This window comes from Phascolarctos cinereus, unplaced genomic scaffold, assembly GCF_003287225.1.
Source record: "Phascolarctos cinereus isolate Bilbo 61053 unplaced genomic scaffold, phaCin_HiC Scaffold_2;HRSCAF=192, whole genome shotgun sequence".
NCBI classification, from domain to species: Eukaryota; Metazoa; Chordata; class Mammalia; order Diprotodontia; family Phascolarctidae; genus Phascolarctos; species Phascolarctos cinereus.
The window spans coordinates 159865481-159877963 of record NW_027555625.1 but is presented as its reverse complement, the minus strand read 5'-3'; positions in this window follow the sequence as shown (position 1 = coordinate 159877963).

The window sequence follows — 12483 nt, the reverse complement described above, 5'->3', positions numbered from 1 at the left end:
CTCTCTCTTTTTAATATTTTTGGGGTTTTTTCCCAAATTACATGTAAAAACAATTTTTAATATTTGGGTTTTTTAAGTTTTGAGTTCCAAATTTTATCCTTCCCTCTCTCCCTTTACCATCGACTCTTAAGTCTTTCCTCCTAGCAACCCACAATTCTTATTTGAGACAAGATGTGCACTCGTATGTAGTAGTGAGTGGCACTCTGAGTGTCAGCCAAAGCCAAAGAAATTCTTTTGCCTGGGACCAGGGTATTTTGGCGGGGTAGAGAGGAAAAAGCCCAGAAATTAATATTTTAACTATTCTTGCTCATTAAGTGCTAAACTTAATTTTTTCACATGCTGTTGAAGGACTTCCAAGTGTTTTCCACGCTCCCTAAATTTAGATGCCAAGGCTAGGAACAAAGTCTTGGTCACTGAGCTCTGCTTATGACTCTCTGTTTTTGTTTTGTTTTGGTTGGGCGATGAGGTTAAGTGACTTGCCCAGGGTCACACAGCTAGTAAGTGTTACGTGTCTGAGGCTGGATTTGAACTCAGGTCCTTCTGAATCCAGGGTCAGTGCTGTATCCACTATGCCACCTACCTGCCCCTGCTTATGACTCTCTGGAAACAGCAAAGTGGAGAATACTAAAACTAGGGACTCCCTGTGAAGTCAGAAGGACAATATTTTAAGAATACAAGGATAGGCTACTTTACTCAGTAAATAGCACACTTATAGAAGATATTACTTAAGGAAGCATTATAGACTTAAACAACAAATAGTTACTGAGCATCTACTGTCTGCCTAGTACAGTTTCTTCCTACAAGGAATTTACAATCTAAATAAATTTATTTGAAATAAATAAAGAAAGAAATGTATTTGATTTACAAGGTATCCTTTAGTTTCAACCATAGGATACACAGGAAGCTTTTAATGAACTGCTGCAGAATGAAATGAGTACAACTAGAAAAATCATATATATATAGTACAACCTGGAAAATGAAAAGATCTCTAAAAAGAAGATGAACTAGATGGAAAAACCAATAATGGTCCTTTACAATAGGTTAAAGGACCATAGAATTAGAGCTGGAAAGGATTTAGAGAAACTAGCCTCCCCTCCCTCATTTTGTAGATGAAAAATCTGAGTTCTGGAGGGGTTAAAGTAAGTTGTTAAGTGTGTATGTATATACACACATACAGAATAGAAATATTTTCAGTTGAATTCATGGATGATCAACCCATGCAGGATTAATAAGGAACACTAAGGATCTCTAACATTTTGAGGTTGATATCATGGAGGACAATTATGTCTTCCAACTAGGAATCACTCAGGGCTATTTCTAACCCACAGGGACAGAATGTTAAAATAGTCTGTGGATCTTCTATGGATCAGTCCTTTCATTTCTTATATCCCCCTCATCATCTACAACCAGCTGGTATTTATTAAGCACCTAATATGTGCTAGGCACTGTGCTAGGTGCTGGTGATGCAAAACCAAAAATGAAACACATCCTGCCCTCAAAGAACTTACAGTCTATCAGGGGAGATAATATGTACATATGTAAGTATAAAAAATAATTTGTCATTTGGAAGAGGGGAAGCAAAAAAAAAAAAAAAAGAAAACCAACTAATTAGAAACCCCAAAACACTCAAAAATAAATCCTGAAAATCAAAGGAGACATTAGCAAAACTGAAAGTTTAAAAAAAAATGAGTTAAGTAAAATCAGGAACTGATTTTTTTTAAGGAAAAATAAACAATAAAAACAGAAAAGTCATTGGCTATTTTAACTTAAGAAAAGAAGGAAGAAAACCAAATTACTAGTATCAAAAATGAAAAAGGAGAACAAACAAGGAGGCAGTGGAATTTAAGTAGTGGAGTGACAGGGTCATATTTGTGCTTTAGGAATATCAATTGAGCAGTAGTGTGGAGAAGGATGAACAAAAGATTTGAGGTTAAAAGGCTGTTTCTTGCATTAGGCCAGGTGAGAGGTGATTAGTGCTTGTACAAGGGTAGTGTTATATGAGTAGAGAGAACAGGACAGACATAATAGAATCTACAAGACTTGTCATATAATTGGATATGTTGAGTGACAAAGATGAAGGAGTAAAGGAGTACTTCCAATTTCCTAACCTCAATAACTAAGATAAGTGGTGCCCTCATCAGAAATATGTAAGTTTGCAAGAAGGACTGGTTTTGGGGAAAAGAGAGTGAGGTCTGTTTTGGACATATTGAATTTGAAATTCCTATAGTATATTCAGTTCAAAATGTTAAATAGGCATTTGGTACTATAGGACTGGAGCTCAGGAGAGAGAATAGTACAGGATATTTTTGGGAGTCATCTGAATAGAAATGGTAGTTTAACTATGGGAACTGATGAGATCAGCAAAAAAGTAGCAGCTAGGTGGTATAGTGAATAGAGTATAGGACCTGGAGTCAAGAAGACCTGGGTTCAAATTCAGCCCCTGATACTGTGTCACCTTGTGTGACCTTGGGCAAGTCACTTAACATCTCTCATCTTTAGTTTTCTTATGTGTAAAATGGGGGTGATAAAAGCACCTACTTTCCAGGGTTATTATAAGGCTCAAAGGAGATAATATTTGTAAAGCACTTAGCACAGTGCCTGGCACATGGTAGATGTTCCATAAATACTAGCTATTATTAGAGTACAGGGTGAAGGTTCTTAATATTTTTTCTGTCATAGACACCCTTGGTAATCTGATGAAACCTGTGCATCTTTTATTATAGAATTATATTTTAATACATGAAATAAAATGTATAAGATTACAAGGAAATAAATTATTATTGGAATACAGTTGTAAATTTTTTTTTAAATTTCATTAAGTCAAATTAAGAATACCTTATATACCAAGAGAAGAGAGCCCAGGATAGATCATTAGGTTATACTCACAGTTAGGGGGTGGCATATGGATGCTGATGTAGCAAAAAAACGGAAGAAGGAACAAGCAGGTGGGAAGAGAACCAAGAGTATTGTTGTAAAAACTCTGTACTCTTAGGGAGTTATCCAGAAGTGTTGCGGAGGGGTCAAGAATGATGAAGTCAAAGACGAGGATGTCATATCTGGCAGTTTCAAGATCACTGATAACTTTGGAGAGAGCAATTTCAATTTAAGGACTAGGTTCGAAGCCAGACTGCAAAGTGTTAAGAGATGAATGAGAGAGAGGAAAGGAAATGAGAGTAATTAGTTTTTTTCAAGGAGTTTTGCTGTGAAAGAGAGGACAGATATAGTACAATAGTTTGAAGAGACGGTAGGTAAGGATGGGGGAGACCAGAGTATATTTCTAGGCAGCAAAGGAGTCAATAGAAAGGGAGAAATGAAAGATTGGAAAAATAAAGGGGATGATAAGAAGAGGTGGAGTCTGTTGGAGGACATAGGAAGGGATAGGATCTAGAGTATGTGTAAAGGGATTGTCTTTGTCAAGAAGGGCTACATCAGGGGATCATGGTAAAGGGTTGTGAGCTGTGGAGAAGGGGAAAATGGTGGCTCACAGTGAATGCTCTCTATTTTTTCAGTAAAATAATAGTTGAAACCTCCTGTTGAGACAGTAAGTGGAGAGAAGAGAGAGTTTTGAACTGTTGTGGGGAATTCTGTAGGGAATTAATTAGGGAGTAGATGAAGCCTTGCTGTAGTGAGGGCCCCATTGAGATTAGATAACAAATTTTTATAGTATTTTGACTTTTTTTATTCTTTGTTATAAGGGATGGCTTTCTGGGTGGGGAAAGGTAGAGAAATATATTTGAAAATAACTATTGGAAGAACGAACTACGTCAACAAAAATATTTTTAATTGTTATAGTAAGTTAATTATCTGAGTAAAATAATCATTCTAATTTCATCACCATCCAACACTTACTGAATATTTCTAACAATTAAGAGGCTGTATAAATTCAGATTAAAAAGTCATAGTTTTTGTTCAAATGATTTTATAATTTACTAATATGAAATATGTCCAAGTGGAAAGAGCTCAGGGAGTTTGAGTCAGAGGATCTGGATTCAAATCCAAGGTCTCAGAGCTTCCTGTGTGACCTTGGATAACGAACTTAATTTCTCTAGGTTTCATTTTCCCCATCTATCAAATGAGGAAGGTTGAATTTGATGATCACTAAAGTCCCTTCAAATTCTTAATCCTATGCTTATTTGATTGATAGATAGATAGATAGATAGATAGATAGATAGATAGATAGATTTTTTTTTGGTGAGGCAATGGGGTGAAATAACTTGCCCGGGGTTACATACCTAGTAAGTGTCAAGTATCTGAGGCCAGATTTGAACTCGAATCTCTCTGAATCCAGCCGGTGCTCCATCTAGCTGCCCCTGTCCTATGCTTATTGAACTAGCTTATATGTGATAAGCCCTGACAGAGGGGCAACATGAAATAGTAGAGGGCTGGACTTGGAGTTGGAAAGACTTGGGTTCAAATTCTGCCCCAGACACTTATAGTCAGGTGACCCCTTGGTCAGTCACTTAACCTCTCAATCTCAGCTTTTTAATCTGTAAAATGGGATTTCTAGCACCTATTTCTGAGGATTTTGTGAGGATCCAATGAAACTATGTGTGCAGCATTTTGTAAAGCTTATATCACTCTACAAATATTAGCTAATATTATTTTATTATTATTGTTATAGTGAATAAATGGTTATCCTTGGAGAGAGAAAGACCAGAGTTAGAATCTGTTTCTCTAACACTTATTACCAATGGGAACATGGCCAAGTCACTTAACATCTCAATGCCTCCAGACAATAAACTCTCTAAGACTATAATTTACAAATGCTTTGTTGATCTGCATTGTTGGGGTTTTTATACCTGTAGTTCCTCACACAAATAAACCCAGACAACTGGATACCCTCTCCCTCTAATAAAAAAAAAAACAAACCCTAAAAAGCCATAATATGACTCCTTCTAAAAAAAGAAAAATCATATTCGATCATTCTTCTAGACAGTGTGAGAGATGATCTCTCAGAAGTGAAGCCTCCTCAGGGAATCAATGGTTCTTGTTAATATTTCTTCATTGTTGCTTTCAAAATCCAGACCCCTGTTTTTTTAAATGCTTAGCAGAAAGAATAACCCCTGCTCCCAACCTGACTGTTTGCCCTTGCAAAAACTTCCCATCATTTCTTGTCTCTGGGCAAACTTGTGTAACTGTCTCTGTTCTAGATTTCCGTGAAAAGATTGTGGCCCTCCCCACCCCCCCCAGCAAAGCCCAGCCAATGGGATTTGGGGAAGGGGGTTAGGGAGAAGGAGTTAGGGTATAAATAGGGTATAAATAAGCCTTTACTTCTGTAAGGAATTCGCACTCTCCTGGCCCATAATGGCGACTAAGGGGGTACCCTTTCTCATGAGAAAGCAATAAACTCCTTTCTACTTTCAAGTTATGTAAGTCTTTGCTTTTATTTTTGAATAAATGGTCTCTGTCCCACACAATAGTAAGGTCTTCCACATGCTCCTATTTGCAGATGACATTGTGCTGATTTCATCAGGCTTCAGAATATTGCAGAGCCTCCTAAATGAGATCCATGATCATGCAAAAGAGATTTATCTCACACAGGAAAAACTGAGGGGATGAAAAATACCTATTGTTCATGCTATGATATTCAATTGTATGGGCAACCTATCTAGTATTTCTACTTCTTCATTTATCTTAATCAAACCTTCTCTGCAACCTGTAATCTTATTTTTTTAAATTTTATTAATTTATCTTGATTTATCAACAATCACTTCCATATGCTTTTGAGTTGAAAATTTTCCTCCCCTTCCTTCCACCCACCCTCCCCAAGACAGCGCACAATCTAATATAGGCTTTACATTTACATTTCCATTAAACATATTTTCACATTAGTGATGTTGTAAGTAAAAATTAAAACCAATAGGAGGAACCATCAGAAAGATGAAACAAAACTCAACAGAAGGTAAAAATAAGTGATAGCGATTCGACTTCCATAGTTCTTTCTTTGGATGTGGACAGCATTTTCTATCCAGAGGCCTCTGGAGATGTCTTAGATTCTTGTAATGCTGAGAAGGGTTCAGTTTAACAAATATTAGTCATCGCATAACGTGGCTGTTATTGTGTACAAAGTCCTCTTGGTTCTGCTCACTTCATCACTATCAGACCATATAAGTCTTTCCAGCAACCTGTAATCTTAGAGAAGTACCTGGAACACTCATGGGTAAAGTGACTTGCCCAGCATTCTTCAGCCAGAGGTGGGACTTGAACCCAGGCTTTCCTAGCACTGAGGTCAGCTCTCTATCCACTATGCCATGCTGTCTTTTGCATGCGTTATTTAATATGTTAATATAATATATATTTTAGACAGACATTGCAAATGGGCAATGAGCTGGGATCAAAACTGAACAGGAGAGCAAATTGAATTACTTTTGGAAAATGGTGAAATTCTTTTCATGATTCCAGACTTCTTGAAACAAAGATTCATCATTTGGGGGGAGCAAGTAATCAAGCTTAAGTGACTTGCCCAAGGTCAAGTGTCTGATTGGATTTGAACTCAGATCTTTCTGACTCCAGGGCCAGTGTTTTATCCACTATGCCACCTAGTTGGCCCTAGATCCATCTTTTGAACACCTGTATTCTTCTTCTGATGTTGCACATCACTGAACAAAAGCACAAAATTTCAAAGCTGGAATAGCCAAAAGAGAGCTATCTAGCCTAACCTATGCTTGAAAATGGATCTCTGAATTAAGTCAAATTTATAAGAATACAAATCATTCCCCAATTGAGAAATAGTCAAAGGATACGAACAGGCAGTTCCCAGATGAAGAAATTAAAGCCATCTATGGTCATATGAAAAAATGCTCTAAATCACTATTGGTTAGAGAAATGCAAATCAAAACAACTCTGAGGTACCACATCACACCTATCAGATTGGCCAAGATGACAAAACAAGAAAATGATAAATGTTGGCGAAGATGTGGGAAAATTGGAAGCATTGTTGATGGAGTTGTGAAATGATCCAACCATTTTAGGGAGCAATTTGGAACTATGGCCAAAGGGCTACAAAAATGTGCATGACCTTTGACCTAGCAATAGCACTTCTAGGGCTATATCCCAAAGAGATCATACAAATGGGAAAAGGACCCACATGTACAAAATTATTTATAGCAGCTCTTTTTGTGGTGGCAAAGAATTGGAAATTGAGAGGATGCCCATCAATTGGGGAATGGCTGAGCAAGTTGTGGTATATGAATATAATGGAATACTATCGTGCTATAAGAAATGATGAGTAAGCAGACTTCAGAAAAACCTGGAAAGACTTGTATGGTCTGATGCTGAGTGAAGTGAGCAGAACTGGGAGAACGTTGTACACAATAACAGCCATGTTGTGTGATGACTAATATTGATAAACTTAGCTCTTCTGCAGTGCAAGGATCTAAGACATCTCCAAAGGCCTCATGATGGAAAATGCTATCCACATCCAAAGAAAGAACTATGAAGTTTGAATGCAGATCGATTATACTATTTGCTATTTTTTTTCTTCTGTTGAGTTTTGTTTCCTCTTTCTGGTGGTTCCTCCTATTGGTTCTAATTCTTCCTTACAACATCACTAATGTGAAAATATGTTTAATAGTAATGTATATGTGTAGCCTATATCAGATTGTGTGCTGTCTTGGGGAGGGTGGTGGGGAGGAAGGGGGAGAAAAATTTTAAACTCAAAAGCATATGGGAGTGATTGTTGACAAATTAAAATTAATTAATTAAAAAAAAAGAAAATGGATCTCTGCTACACCTTCTGCAACAAACAGCCATTTAACCTTTTCTTTTCCATTCTTTTCTTTTTTTTCTCTTAATTCCCTCTTCAGGATCAGGAAGTTTGGCTTTTATACTGAGTGGGAATGTGCCCTTAGGGTAGCCCCAAAGGAACTCATTCCCCCTTTTGTTTGTTTTTTAATTTAACCAATAAAAAAAGAGTTGGGTTTTTTTAACACAAAGTAAAAACACAAAAGATGATTATACATTAAACAATCTCCACACCACTTGCTTTTAATGTACATATATATAAACTTGTCACTTTTAAAACTGTCCTGCTAGTCTTTGCTTCCTTCTGAACTTTTTTCCTGTTCTTGTGCACTTTCTTCTTTTTTTTAACATTACCATCACTATCTCCTTCTCCATGTTCCCCCAATTAAAAACAGAAGGAAAAAGGCCCTCATAATAAATCAGCATCATCAATTTAAAAAAATCCAAACTATGGCCATGTCCAAAAATGTAAGTCTCTCCCTATGCCTGGGATCCATCAGCTCTCTGGTATTACCTTCCCTCTTAACTGCCACCCTTTACACACACACACACACACACACACACACACACACACTCTTCTGCCTATTTCCCTGTTGAGTTTTACGTATTTCTACAACGAATTCTTTCAGGGTGTGTGTAAATGTGTGTATATGTACAAATGTTCAATCCTCCTCTGTCTGGTTTAGGTAAGAGTGAAGTTCACCTGATGCCTGCTTCTCACACTCCTTCCTCCATGGCTGTATACTTTTCTTCTTTTAATCCCCAAATAATGAGGAATAACAAGTTCCACCCCCTTCTTTTGCCTTCCTACACTAATGTATTCCTTTTACCCTTCCAAGGCTTTCCCTTCTTAAAGCCCTCAGAACAGAATCAATGTATTCCCAAGTTCCCTATGGTTCTTATTTAACTCCCCCATTACCCTTTAAAAACCTTAAGGTTCTTTAAGGATATTTGTTTCTTTTCCTGTTAGGATGTTAGCACTTAATCATCACATGGCCCCTAGTAATGGTCAAATAAATTTACCTTTTTTTTAGAGAGGGAAAAGGCATTTCCATAGTCATTACTATGTGCCAGGTGCTATGCTAAATGCTTTATAGAGATAGATGCTGATATTTTCCCCATTTTACAGTTGAAGAAACTAAGGCAAATAAAGGTTAAGTGAATGAAAACTACACTAAAAGGTTCTGAACTCAGTATAATTGGAGTTACCAGTCTTGTTCCAGGAAAGCAGAAGAAATAGGATTTTCTCCTTTTGTTAGGGAAGTAAGGAATTATGAGTACAAAATGTCAGACATGCTTTTAGGTATAGAATCTTTGTTGATTAATTTAACTTAGCTACTTTGACACACATTGGTTGTGTGCCCCTAGGCAAATTGCTTAGCTTTTCAGTTCCCTAGGCCCTCTTTAGAACTCTGTTTCAGAAAAGGTAACCTGCATCTGGTCCAATTCCTATCATTCTATCTTTTATATGCTTTAGTCAATACATAGTAACCACAGCTTGGCTTTCATTTTTTTACTTTGAACTATTTTGTTGAGATTTTTGCACATTTCTATACATTATTTATTTTTGTAATAAACAAGAAACCTAATGTAGTTTAAGAAAAAAACATGAGACTTGGAATCAGAAGACTTGGGAACAAGGTTTGCCTCCTCTATTTCTGAGCCTCAATTTCTCCATCTATAAAATAGTGATAGCAACACCTGACCTATCTTTTTCAGGCTTCTTATGAAGATCCAACGATGGTGATAATGACACTGATAATAATGTTGTTGCTAGCTGACATTTATAAACAGGTGACATAATAGATAGAGTGCTTTAAATCCTCACTGTCTAGTACAGTCTTGGGCAGAACACAGACCCATCTTGTTATCCCAAGATTGACTGAATCCTTCAGTTGGACTTCTGCACCACATTCCTTCATTAAATCTATAAATTTTATTTTAGTTTCTGGTAATGACTTCTGGCTTCCATTGCAGACACGACCTTTTTGCCTTTGGCCCCTGATCATGAATACTGGATCTAGCCTTGCAAGCCCAGTCTATGTTTCTGGCTCTTTCAGAAGGGAGTGGGAAGGTTCCAAGCCTGGCCAATCTTTTCCCCAGGTCTTGGAAAATTTCAATATTATCACAGAAGACCCAGCCCATGGAAATTCCAGGTCCCAGGACCACTGTAAGGCAAAGTTAGGATCAACACTACAACTTTACCTATCAGAAAAAGGAACCCTTAGGTGCTGTCTTTACCGTCAAGGAGCTTACTGTGTAATAGAGTTGTAAGAGCTATATATGAATAAATATGTTAGAATAAGAAAAGTGCATTGGAAATGTCATAGAGGCATGACCGAGATTGAATAGAAAAAACCTCTTTGTGTCTAGAGAAGGAGTCCTTAACCAAACAAGGGATAGAAGAGATTACAAGTGATGAAAATCAGTCATTTTGGTTACATGAAACTAAAAAGCTTTTATTTATTTGTTTGTTTGTTTATTTATTACATTTACATACCCATTAAACATATTTTCACATTAGTGAAGTTGTAAGTAAAAGTTAAAACCAAAAGGAGGAACCATCAGAAAGATGAAACAGAACTCAACAGAAGGTAAAAATAAGTGATAGCGATTCGACTTCCATAGTTCTTTCTTTGGATGTGGACAGCATTTTCCATCCTGAGGCCTCTGGAGATGTCTTAGATCCTCATAATGCTGAGAAGGGTTCAGTTTAACATTCTTAGTCATTGCATAACGTGGCTGTTATTGTATACAAAGTCCTCTTGGTTCTGCTCACTTCACTCAGCATCAGACCACATAAGTCTTTCCAGGTTTTTCTGAAGTCAGCCTGTTCATCATTTCTTATAGCACAATAGTATTCCATTACATTCATATACCACAACTTGCTCAGCCATTCCCCAATTGATGGGCATCCTCTCAATTTCCAATTCTTTGCCACCACAAAAAGAGGTGCTATGAATATTTTTGTACATGTGGGTCCTTTTCCCATTTGATTGATCTCTTTGGGATATAGCCCTAGAAGTGCTATTGCTGGGTCAAAGGGTATGCACATTTTTGTAGCCCTTTGGGCATAGTTCCAAATTGTTCTCTAAAATGGTTGGATCATTTCATAACTCCACCAACAATGTATTAGCGTTCCAATTTTCCCACATCCTCTCCAACATTTATCATTTTCCTGTTTTGTCATGTTGGTCAGTCTGATAGGTGTGATGTGGTACCTCAGAGTGGTTTTGATTTGCATTTCTCTAATCAATAACGATTTAGAGCATTTTTTCATATGACTATAGATGGCTTTAATTTCTTCATCTGAGAACGGTCTGTTCGTATCCTTTGACCATTTATCAGTTGGGGAATGGCTTGTGTTCTTATAAATTTGTCTTAATTCTCTATATATTTTAGAAATGAGGCCTAAAAAGCTTTTATTTAAATAAAAAGATCAGAACTAGGACACAAAGGGAAACTTTTGAATGGGAAAAAAATCTTTGCCTCAAATATCTCTGATAAGAATCTGATATCTAAGATAAATAGGGAAATAACATAAACATAAGACTGAAAGTCATTCTTAATGGAGTAGTCAAAGGATGTGAACAAAGAATGCTCAAATGAAGAGCTGCACACTGTTAATAAACATATGAAAGGAGGTTCTGAATCACTAATAATAAGATAAATGCAAGTCAAAACAACTTTGAGGTTTTATTTCATACCAAGCAAAGTGTCAAACATGATATAAGATGGGAATAGTTTATTTTGGAGGGGTTGTGGGAAGATAGGCACACTAGTAGATTGTTGGTAGAATTGTGAAGCGTTTTGGGAAGCAATTTGGAAGCATGCAAATAAAGTGACTAAGATGTCCATGAACTTTGACCCAGAGAACCTACCATTAAGCATATACCCCAAGGAGGTCAGATAGATGGAGGAGGAAAGGTCCCAAATATGTCAAAATATACATAAGCAACATTTTTTTTTGTAGTAGGAAATAAAGTAGCTAGCCATCATTTGAGGAAGGTGTGAAGAGAAAAGTTTGTAAGATGACTCTTAGATTTTGATACTCTGTGACCAGGAGACTGATGGTTCCATCAACAAAAATGGAATAGTTAAGGGAATGGGCAAAATTAGGTTTGTGGGAAGGATTGGGAAGGGAAAGATGAATTCTTTGGTGGCATACTGAGTTTGAGTTGTCAGTGGGACATCCAGATAGAGATAGAGACTATCAGTCAGTTGGAAATTTGAGACTGGAATTCCTAGGAGAGTTTAGAGACAGGCTATATATTCCATGTAGCTGGGACTGTTTTATCTGAACTTTCCATCTCCCCTAGCACCTAGAAAAGAGATATTAGCACTGTAAGTCCTAATAAATAATTATTGAATTAATATAAAAATTAATATACTGAGAGTCAGTGTTCTGTGGTAGAACACTGACTCTGGAGTCAGGAAAGACAAAGGTTCAAGTCCAAACTCTGATACTTGCAAGTTATGTAACTATGAATAGTCAATTGACCTCTCTGAACCTAGTTTTCCTTATCTGTAAAATGGGGATAATAGTAGCTGTTTTACTTAGCACAGAGGATTGTTGTAAGGAAAAAATGAAATATATACATATTTATAAAGGGCTCTGCAAACATATAAATGTCAGTTATTATAATTATTACATAGGTTATGGAATTGTCTACACAAAAATGATCTCTGAAGCTACTAGAGAGGATAAGATCACCAAGAGAAAGAGGATAGAATGTAGAG